General features: G+C 53.8%; 1 protein-coding gene across 1 annotated transcript in view; it reads right to left on the reverse strand.

The window, feature by feature from the left end:
- Positions 1-11,053, reverse strand: part of NAPRT (nicotinate phosphoribosyltransferase) — a 192,165-nt gene that overhangs the window by 103,369 nt on the left and 77,743 nt on the right. The window lies entirely within an intron of this gene.

The following is an 11,053-nucleotide window of genomic DNA, read 5'->3' on the forward strand; positions in this document are numbered from 1 at the left end:
TCACTACATATAGATTTATACAGTCACCACTAGAGGGAGCTCACTACATACAGATTTATACAGCCACCACTAGAGGGAGCTCACTACATACAGATTTATACAGCCACCACTAGAGGGAGCTTACTACATACAGATTTATACAGCCACCACTAGAGGGAGCTTACTACATACAGATTTATACAGCCACCACTAGAGGGAGCTCATTACATACAGATTAACCCCTTTATGACGTGCTGTAATAGCATGCCCCACGTCATAATACCCTGTTTGATGCAGGGTCTGGCTCTGAGCCCGCACCTTTCCGGGCACATCAGCTGATCTATATAGCTGACATGTGCCCACAACAGCTGCTGGTGGAATCGCGATCCACCCACAGCTGTTAACTAGTTAAACGCCGCTGTCGACAGCGGCAGTTAACTCGCGCTTCCGGGAAGAGCATCATTGGTCCCGTCCATCGGCAACCCCTGTCACATGACCGCGGGTCGCCAATGGGTCTGCAGGAGACCCCTGCGGTTGTCATTGCTAGATTGCTATGAGCGCCGCTCAGTGGTCGGCGCTCATAGCATGTGAGTATTTTTCTGTCACCCATGACGGCACAATGAGAGCGGGGATCCGCCCTTCAAGGACAGGAAACCTTCAAGATAAAAAGGGCAGCGCCTCTCCCCGCTTCAGTGGTTTCCTGTCCTTGATGGGGGACCTTCCTTCTAGTCGGGCGCAAGAATGACAGCAGGAATCAGGATCGTCTTACCTGGGCCGGGGTCGGTCGGGTTTGGCAGGGCACAGTCTCTGCTGCGTCCGGTCCCGTGAATCCTGGAAGCGCCGCGGGGGGCACCAACATGTGGTCTCCCCACGTGCGGGCGGTGGTTTTGCGGCTTCTCTTTCTCTCTTTCTCTCTTTCTCTCTTTGTCTCTTTGTCTCTTTCCAGGGTCTTATCAGGAAGGAGTGGGATAGGCCGGATAAAAAGGGCCCCCTTCCATCCTCCTTCAAAAGGAAACATCCGTTTAGTGAGGAGGATACCGCTTCCTGGAGTAAGGCCCCGAAGCTGGATGTGGCAGTGTCCAAAGCTGCTGAGAGACCCGCTGGACCGGAAGGTAGATACCTTCTTTAAGGGTACTTGGGAGTCGTCGGCGGGGGCATTGAAGCCAGCCATAGCAGCAACTTGTACAGCGAGGTCCCTTATGGTATGGTTGGACAGGTTAGAGGACCAGATTAAAAATGAGTCCCAGGACTCCATTCTGGCCTCTCTGTCGGTATTGAAGGGAGCGGCGGCCTTCTTATCAGACGCCTCTGCGGATTCCGCCAGACTAGCGGCTAGATCTGCGGCCTTGTCTAACGCCGGCCGTAGAGCGGTCTGGCTGAAGTGTTGCCCAGGGGACATACTGCCAAAAGGAAGACTATGCTCTCTTCCATGTGAGGGGGATTTTCTGTTTGGTACCTCTCTGGACTCAATCCTAGAGAAAGCGGGGGACAGTAAGAAAGGGTTCCCTAAGCCTTCCATCCCATCCTTCAAGCAGTCCTTTCGGAGGAAGAAATTTGGCCGCAGGAGGGCGTCCGGGGAACAATCTAGATGGGAGGATCGTTCCAGGAAAGGGAAAGGATTTTTGTTCGGCGGGCCCTCCCAGGATAGTCGCAAGCTGCCGAAGTGACACTCTATCCCAGGTAGGGGGGAGGCTCTCTCTCTTCCTTCCAGCCTGGGAAAAGATCTCTTCCAGCAGGTGGATCCTCAACTTAGTGAAATCAGGGCTAAAGCTAGCGTTTCGGAGGAATCCACCAGACAAGTTTATTCTGACTGCCCTAAGATCCTCTCTACCAGAACAACGGGCACTAGAGGAAGAAATATCAGTTCTCCTACAAAAGAATGTCCTGCTAGAGGTGTCTCCACAAGAAGAGAGAGGGGGGTTTTATTCCCCCTTATTCCTTATAAAAAAGCCGGACAAGTCATACAGAGTCATCCTCAATCTGAGAAGGCTAAATGCGTTCCTGAACGTTCCGTCATTCAAGATGGAGACAATAAAATCAGCTATAACCCTTCTATTTCCCGGCTGCTACATGGCAGTATTGGACCTAAAGGACGCATACTATCATGTGCCGATCCATCGCAATTTTCAGAAATACCTCAGGGTAGTCGTAAATAGACAGGGAATTGTCAAGCACTTCCAATACAGAGCGCTTCCCTTCGGACTGGCAGTGGCGCCCCGCATATTCACAAAACTGATAGCGGAGGTTACAGCCCATCTCGGGGAGGAAGACAGACTGGTCATTCCGTATCTGGACGACTTCCTGATAGTGGGCAAAACATACGATCGCTGCCTGGGCCAGGTCGATCAGGTGTGCACCATCTTAAAAGACTTGGGATGGTGTTTAAACCTAGAAAAATCCAGATCGATCCCTCTCACTACTCAGATCTTTTTAGGCCTTCCGCTGGATTCGATTCGGCAAGAATGCCGCCTCCCCGACCAAAAGAGGGAGAAAATAAAGAATCTAGTTTCAGCAGCAATAGCGGACCCAGTCATGACTCTCAGGGGGGCAATGTCTCTGTTGGGATCCCTCACCTCCTGCATCCCCGCAGTACCCTGGGCCCAATATCATTCAAGAGAGTTCCAATGAGACGTACTAAGAAACAAAGTGATCCTGAGGGAACATCTAGAAAGCAGGCTAATTCTCCCCCAGAATGTGATTCAGTCTCTGTATTGGTGGTTGGAGACCAGCACGTTCCAGACAGGCGTTTCTTGTGTTCCCCAATTCACCAGGGTGATTACTACAGACGCCAGCCCCAGGGGGTGGGGGGCGCACTTGGACAACCACCCGATACAGGGGACTTGGTCTCAGGAGGAGAGTCTGGAGTCCTCCAATTTGTGGGAGTTACGGGCGGTAAAGAAAGCACTGATCAGCTTCTTGCCCCTACTAGGAGGTCATCACGTGAAGATTCTGTCCGACAACCAGGTTGCAGTGGCTTATGTGAACCACCAGGGGGGAACCCGTTCAAGGTCACTAATGCAGGTTGCGGGGAGAATATTTTCGCTGGTGGAGGGAAAAGTTCTCTAGTTAAGGGCCCTTCATATCAGAGGAGAGGACAACATGAAGGCAGACTTTCTAAGTCGCAGGCCATTATTGCAGGGAGAATGGGCTTTAAATCTCTCGATCTTACACCAGCTAGTAGCCATGTGGGGGTCTCCAGAGGTCGACCTGTTTGCAACCCGTCAGAACAGCAAGGCAAAGAAGTTCTGCTCACTGAATCCCTTAGAGCAGTGGTCCCCAACCTTTTTTGCACCAGGGACCGGCTTGAAGCAAGATCATTTTTCCATGGCCCAGCAAGGAGGGGGTGGGGTGGGCGGGGCTTTGGTCATATGGGGGCGGGGTAATGGAGGGATTTGGAGTTTAGTGCATACTTATCATATAGTGTAGACCAGGTCCCCGCCAGGAGCTATGCCAGGAGCCCCACATAATGTGCTGTGCCAGGAGCCGCATCACTGAGGCCCCATCACGCCCTGCAGCAGGACAGGGCAGCTGTCCTGACAGCTGCTGTTCAGCTGCATTTACTTCATCCCAGGGGCGGACACAGACTGTAGTGGGCCCCTGTGCAAGAAATTTTTGGGGGCCCCCCCCGCCCTTCATAAGGCAACAAAGTTATGTAAACATAACCCCCCCATGTCCATCTCTCACCCCCCCATGTCCATCTCTCACCCCCCCATGTCCATCTCTCACCCCCCCATGTCCATCTCTCACCCCCCCATGTGCATCTCTCACCCCCCCATGTGCAGCTCACCCCCGTGCATCTCTCATCCCCCTCCGTGCATCTCTCATCCCCCTCCGTGCATCTCTCATCCCCCTCCGTGCATCTCTCATCCCCCTCCGTGCATCTCTCATCCCCCTCCGTGCATCTCTCATCCCCCTCCGTGCATCTCTCATCCCCCTCCGTGCATCTCTCATCCCCCTCCGTGCATCTCTCATCCCCCTCCGTGCATCTCTCATCCCCCTCCGTGCATCTCTCATCCCCCCCCGTGCATCTCTCATCCCCCTCCATGCATCTCTCACCCCCCCGTGCATCTCTCACCCCCCCGTGCATCTCTCATCCCCCCCCGTGCATCTCTCATCCCCCTCCGTGCATCTCTCATCCCCCTCCGTGCATCTCTCATCCACCCCCCGTGCATCTCTCATCCACCCCCCGTGCATCTCTCATCCCCCCCCGTGCATCTCTCATCCCCCCCCGTGCATCTCTAATCCCCCCCGTGCATCTCTCATCCCCCCCCGTGCATCTCTCATCCCCCCCCGTGCATCTCTCATCCCCCCCCGTGCATCTCTCATCCCCCCCCGTGCATCTCTCATCCCCCTCCGTGCATCTCTCATCCCCCTCCGTGCATCTCTCATCCCCCTCCGTGCATCTCTCATCCACCCCATGCATCTCTCACCCCCCCGTGCATCTCTCATCCCCCTCCGTGCATCTCTCATCCCCCCCCGTGCATCTCTCATCCCCCTCCGTGCATCTCTCATCCCCCTCCGTGCATCTCTCATCCCCCTCCGTGCATCTCTCATCCCCCCCGTGCATCTCTCATCCCCCTCCGTGCATCTCTCATCCCCCTCCGTGCATCTCTCATCCACCCCCCGTGCATCTCTCATCCACCCCCCGTGCATCTCTCATCCACCCCCCGTGCATCTCTCATCCCCCCCCGTGCATCTCTCATCCCCCTCCGTGCATCTCTCATCCCCCTCCGTGCATCTCTCACCCCCCCATGTCCATCTCTCACCCCCCCATGTCCATCTCTCACCCCCCCATGTGCATCTCTCACCCCCCCATGTGCAGCTCACCCCCGTGCATCTCTCATCCCCCTCCGTGCATCTCTCATCCCCCTCCGTGCATCTCTCATCCCCCTCCGTGCATCTCTCATCCCCCTCCGTGCATCTCTCATCCCCCTCCGTGCATCTCTCATCCCCCTCCGTGCATCTCTCATCCCCCTCCGTGCATCTCTCATCCCCCTCCGTGCATCTCTCATCCCCCTCCGTGCATCTCTCATCCCCCCCCGTGCATCTCTCATCCCCCCCGTGCATCTCTCACCCCCCCGTGCATCTCTCACCCCCCCGTGCATCTCTCATCCCCCCCCGTGCATCTCTCATCCCCCTCCGTGCATCTCTCATCCCCCTCCGTGCATCTCTCATCCACCCCCCGTGCATCTCTCATCCACCCCCCGTGCATCTCTCATCCCCCCCCGTGCATCTCTCATCCCCCCCCGTGCATCTCTAATCCCCCCCGTGCATCTCTCATCCCCCCCCGTGCATCTCTCATCCCCCCCGTGCATCTCTCATCCCCCCCCGTGCATCTCTCATCCCCCTCCGTGCATCTCTCATCCCCCTCCGTGCATCTCTCATCCCCCTCCGTGCATCTCTCATCCACCCCATGCATCTCTCACCCACCCCCCGTGCATCTCTCACCCCCCCGTGCATCTCTCATCCCCCTCCGTGCATCTCTCATCCCCCCCCGTGCATCTCTCATCCCCCTCCGTGCATCTCTCATCCCCCTCCGTGCATCTCTCATCCCCCTCCGTGCATCTCTCATCCCCCCCGTGCATCTCTCATCCCCCTCCGTGCATCTCTCATCCCCCTCCGTGCATCTCTCATCCACCCCCCGTGCATCTCTCATCCACCCCCCGTGCATCTCTCATCCACCCCCCGTGCATCTCTCATCCCCCCCCGTGCATCTCTCATCCCCCTCCGTGCATCTCTCATCCCCCTCCGTGCATCTCTCATCCCCCTCCGTGCATCTCTCATCCCCCTCCGTGCATCTCTCATCCCCCTCCGTGCATCTCTCATCCCCCTCCGTGCATCTCTCATCCCCCTCCGTGCATCTCTCATCCCCCTCCGTGCATCTCTCATCCCCCTCCGTGCATCTCTCATCCCCCTCCGTGCATCTCTCATCCCCCTCCGTGCATCTCTCATCCCCCCCGTGCATCTCTCATCCCCCTCCGTGCATCTCTCATCCCCCCCGTGCATCTCTCATCCCCCCCGTGCATCTCTCATCCCCCCCGTGCATCTCTCATCTCTCCCCTCCCCCCATGTGGATCTCTCATCTCTCCCCTCCCCCATGTGCATCTCTCATCTCTCCCCTCCCCCCCATGTGCATCTCTCATCTCTCCCCTCCCCCCCCATGTGCATCTCTCATCTCTCCCCTCCCCCCCATGTGCATCTCTCATCTCTCCCCTCCCCCCATGTGCATCTCTCATCTCTCCCCTCCCCCCCATGTGCATCTCTCATCTCTCCCCTCCCCCCCATGTGCATCTCTCATCTCTCCCCTCCCCCCATGTGCATCTCTCATCTCTCCCCTCCCCCCCATGTGCATCTCTCATCTCTCCCCTCCCCCCCATGTGCATCTCTCATCTCTCCCCTCCCCCCCATGTGCATCTCTCATCTCTCCCCTCCCCCCCATGTGCATCTCTCATCTCTCCCCTCCCCCCCATGTGCATCTCTCATCTCTCCCCTCCCCCCCATGTGCATCTCTCATCTCTCCCCTCCCCCCCATGTGCATCTCTCATCTCTCCCCTCCCCCCATGTGCATCTCTCATCTCTCCCCTCCCCCCCATGTGGATCTCTCATCTCTCCCCTCCCCCCCATGTGGATCTCTCATCTCTCCCCTCCCCCCCATGTGGATCTCTCATCTCTCCCCTCCCCCCCATGTGGATCTCTCATCTCTCCCCTCCCCCCCATGTGGATCTCTCATCTCTCCCCTCCCCCATGTGCATCTCTCCTCTCCCCTCCCCCCCATGTGGATCTCTCATCTCTCCTCCCCCCCATGTGGATCTCTCATCTCTCCCCTCCCCCATGTGCATCTCTCATCTCTCCCCTCCCCCCCATGTGGATCTCTCATCTCTCCCCTCCCCCATGTGCATCTCTCATCTCTCCCCTCCCCCCCATGTGGATCTCTCATCTCTCCCCTCCCCCATGTGCATCTCTCCTCTCCCCTCCCCCCCATGTGGATCTCTCATCTCTCCCCTCCCCCATGTGCATCTCTCATCTCTCCCCTCCCCCCCATGTGGATCTCTCATCTCTCCCCTCCCCCATGTGCATCTCCCATTCCCCCCACTCCTAGTTAATTGTATTTAAAAAAAAAATAAAACTTGTTATACTTACCCCCATGCGATCCTGCAGAATCCTGGCGCTCGTCCAAATCGCTGACACCAGGTTCTCCTGACTTCCGGCCATGTGACGGCGCCGTCACATGACCGGAAGTCAGGGGAATCATGAAAGCGCTGCCGCAGCAGCGCAGCGCTAAGATGTCCCGGACCCGGCGCTTAGCATGCGGCCGGGGGCCCCACGAGGAGAGAGACGCACAAGAGGGGGGCTCCGAGGGGGCTCCTACCGGCCGGGCCCCATACTGGAGTCAGGGCAGTCATGCCCTGATGGCGGCCCTGCTGGAGGCTGGAGGGGCCCCCTCTCCCCGCGGACCGGCTGAAAAACCCCAACGGCCCGGTCCTGGTCCGCGGACCGGCGGTTGGGGACCTCTGCCTTAGAGAACCCGCTAGTAGTAGACGCCTTCCAGTGCAGGTGGGATTTCAGTCTGGCCTATGCCTTTCCCCCAACGTGCCTAATTCCAGTGGTGTTGAGGAAAATTCGGGAGGATCAGGCTCGAGTGGTCCTCATAGCCCCTTTCTGGCCCAAGAGGTCGTGGTTTTTCTGGCTAAGAAGCATGTCCATCACGAACCCCTGGATTCTTCCAGAGATTCCTGACCTTCTTGCTCAAGGGTCTATATTCTATCCTCAGGTGAAAGGATTGCACTTAGCGGCCTGGAACTTGAGAAGTCGTTGCTAGAGGGTCTGGGTTTCTCATCAAATCTAGTCACTACTCTTCTAAAGCGTAGGAAGCCAATCACTACTAAGATCTACAGTAGAGTCTGGAAGAAGTTTTTGTCATCATTTCAGGGAGTTTCCCTGGGGGGGGGGGTCCCATTACAGCCATTTTAGAATTTCTTCAAAAGGGGCTAGAAAAGGGTCTAGCAGTGAGCACCTTAAAGGTCCAAATCTCTGCCTTGGGAGCCTTATACAGTTATAATCTAGCCGGTAATAAGTGGATTTCCAGGTTCGTGAGGGCATGCAGTAGAGCCAATCCAGTCCCTACAGTAAGGGTCCCTTCTTGGGATTTAAACTTGGTGCTAAACGCATTAACAGGTTCTCACTTTGAGCCCCTTAGCTCAGGGTCCATAAAACTACTTACCCTAAAAACAATACTTCTGGTGGCCTTAACATCAGCACGGAGGGTTAGTGAGTTACAGGCTTTATCTGCAGATCCACCTTTTACCCTAGTACTAGACGATAGGGTAGTTTTGAGACCAGACCCTGCTTTCCTACCTAAAGTGGTTTCTAGGTTTCATATGTCTCAGGAGATAGCCCTACCATCCTTCTGTCCTGAACCCAAAAATAGCAAGGAGGAAAGGTTTCATATCTTGGATGTCAGGAGATGCCTTATGCATTATTTAGCATCCACAAGCTCATGGAGGAAGGATAGGTCTCTCTTTATCTCCTTCCAGGGCTCCTGAAAGGGATTGAGGGTCTCAAAAGGCACTCTATCAAGGTGGATCCGGGAAGCCATTGCGAGGGCCTACACGGGGTCAGGCAGAGATCCCCCTGACAATTTGAAAGCCCACTCTACTCGGGGCATGGCTGCTTCCTGGGCAGAAAGGGTGGACGTGCCCATTGAGCAAATATGTAAGGCGGCCACATGGTCATCTCCGTCCACTTTCTATAACCACTATAGACTCGACCTTTCTGCCTCCTCTGATCTCACGTTTGGGAGAAAGGTTCTGCAGGCTGTGGTCCCTCTCTAATATACTTAGTTCTCTGTAATTCTCTCGTTGTGCCGTCATGGGTGACAGAAAAACACGTATATTACTTACCGGTAATGTGTTTTTTCGGAACCCATGACGGCACCTTTATATTCCCTCCCTGTCACTGTGGTGTTCACCTTCTGGTGGGTGGGTGTTTAGTATTCACCTGGGTGAAGTTCGTTATAGTTATTAAAATTATGTGCTGTAACCGGAGAGTCCCTCATGCCCTGTAATCCACTGAAGCGGGGAGAGGAGCCGCCCTTTTTATCTTGAAGGTTTCCTGTCCTTGAAGGGCGGATCCCCTCTCTCGTTGTGCCGTCATGGGTTCCGAAAAAACACATTACCGGTAAGTAATATACGTGTTTCTGCTACATAGAGGAGGTCTGCTCATTGCCTTTATGTAGCAGAGGTAATAAGGCAAGTTCAGACTATTGAAGCAAACAAAAAAACCACATACACATACTTGGTATCGCCGCGTTCAGAATCGCCCGATCTATCAATATAAAAAAGAATTAATCCGATCGGTAAACGGTGTAACGAAAAAAAAAATTCAAAAACGCCAGAATTACATTTTTTGGTCGCCGCAACATTGCAATAAAATGCAATAACGGGCGAACAAAATATCGGATCTACCCCAAAATGGTATCAATAAAAACATCAGCTCGACACGCAAAAAATAAGCCATCACTCAGACCCAGATCCCAAAAAATGGAGGCGCTACGGGTCTCGGAAAATGGCGCCTTTTTTTTTTTTTTTTAATTATAGCAAACTTGGGATTTTTTTTTTCCACCACTTAAAAAAAGAACCTGTACATGTTTGGTGTCTACGAACCCGTAATGACTTGAAGAATCATAATGGCAGGTCAGTTTTAGCATTTAGTGAACATGGTAAAAAAACAAAACAAAAAAAAACATCGGTGGAGTTGCACTTTTTTTTTTTTTTTTTTGTAATTTCATCACACTTGGAATTTTTTTCCCATTTTTCAGTACACAATATGGAAAAACCAATGGTGTCGTTCAAAAGTACAACTTGTCCCGCAACAAGTACGCCCTCACACGGCCATAGTGACCGCAAAAAAAAGTTATGGCTCTGAGTAGAAGGGGAGCAAAAAATGCAAAATGGCCCGGTCATGAAGGGGTTTTGGTGAAGTGCACACATAGCGTTTTTGCTGTGGCTTTTCGCCATGAAAACTCTTGGTAATCGGTCTGCCAGCTATTGCAATGCCAATCCTGATGTGCTGTGCACATGATGCAGAAATTTCCACTCAGGATTACGTTGCCCATTGCGGAAAAAAACGCAGCATGTCCTTTATATGGAGCATTTTCCGCCCATTGACTTTAATTGAACCGCAGGTATAATACTTATGACTGCGGATCTGCTGCGTTTCAATTAAAATCAATGGGTGGGGAAACGCGAGTGGTATCCAGGTCAGCAGAGGAGGACTACTACTCCCTTCATCCGCCTGTTGTTCCTGCTGATAACTGCGAGAGCGACGCGGCTGAGGGGAGCAGTAGTCGCTTCAGCCGAGCCGGGACTGCGCTGTAAAAATAAAAATAAAATAGATAAAAATAAGTTTTTTTTTTTTTTTTGTCCGGCGGACCCAGGTGATGTCTTCAGCCCGGTGGCCAGCAGTACAGTGCGGGGAGCATGCTAGCTCCCAGCAGTGTACTGCGCTGCCATGACCTGCGGTCATGTGAGCGATTAGCGGAGAGCTCCCGTGACCTCACTTTACAGCATCAGTGCTGCGTGGGAACATTCTGAAGAATGTTCCCACCAGTACTGGTGCTGAGGTCACTGGGGTTCATCAGCTGATCTTCAGCTGATCTTCAGCTGATGAACCCCAGTGACCTCCTGCAGCAGCAATGTACACTGATGGGAGTGATTTTACACCCCTGTCAGTGTACAGTGCTGTCTTTTACATCAGTGACATCATTGCTGTAGAAGTGGCCCGGATTGCCTAGGGACAATTGTGTCTGTGGTAAACGTGGACTATGTCGTGAAGGCGGACAGGTAAGGGATAGGGTTGTTTATTTTACTTTTTTTTTCCAGGAGATCGAGGGATTCAGGGAATGGGAACACTCACAGCAAAAACCACACTAAGAAGAATTAAAATTCCCCCAAAAATTCAAGAAAAAACAGCAAAAAAGGGGCAGCAGTGTTTACCTGCCCAGATCTTCAAAGCCAAATGCATTACCAGGATGCAGCAGACCCACATAAAGATGACGGATACACAGGCGCAAAAT

The sequence above is a fragment of the Phyllobates terribilis genome, unplaced genomic scaffold (genome assembly GCF_046119375.1).
Source record: "Phyllobates terribilis strain yellow unplaced genomic scaffold, ASM4611937v1 Scaffold_4__5_contigs__length_816908805, whole genome shotgun sequence".
Lineage (NCBI taxonomy): Eukaryota > Metazoa > Chordata > Amphibia > Anura > Dendrobatidae > Phyllobates > Phyllobates terribilis.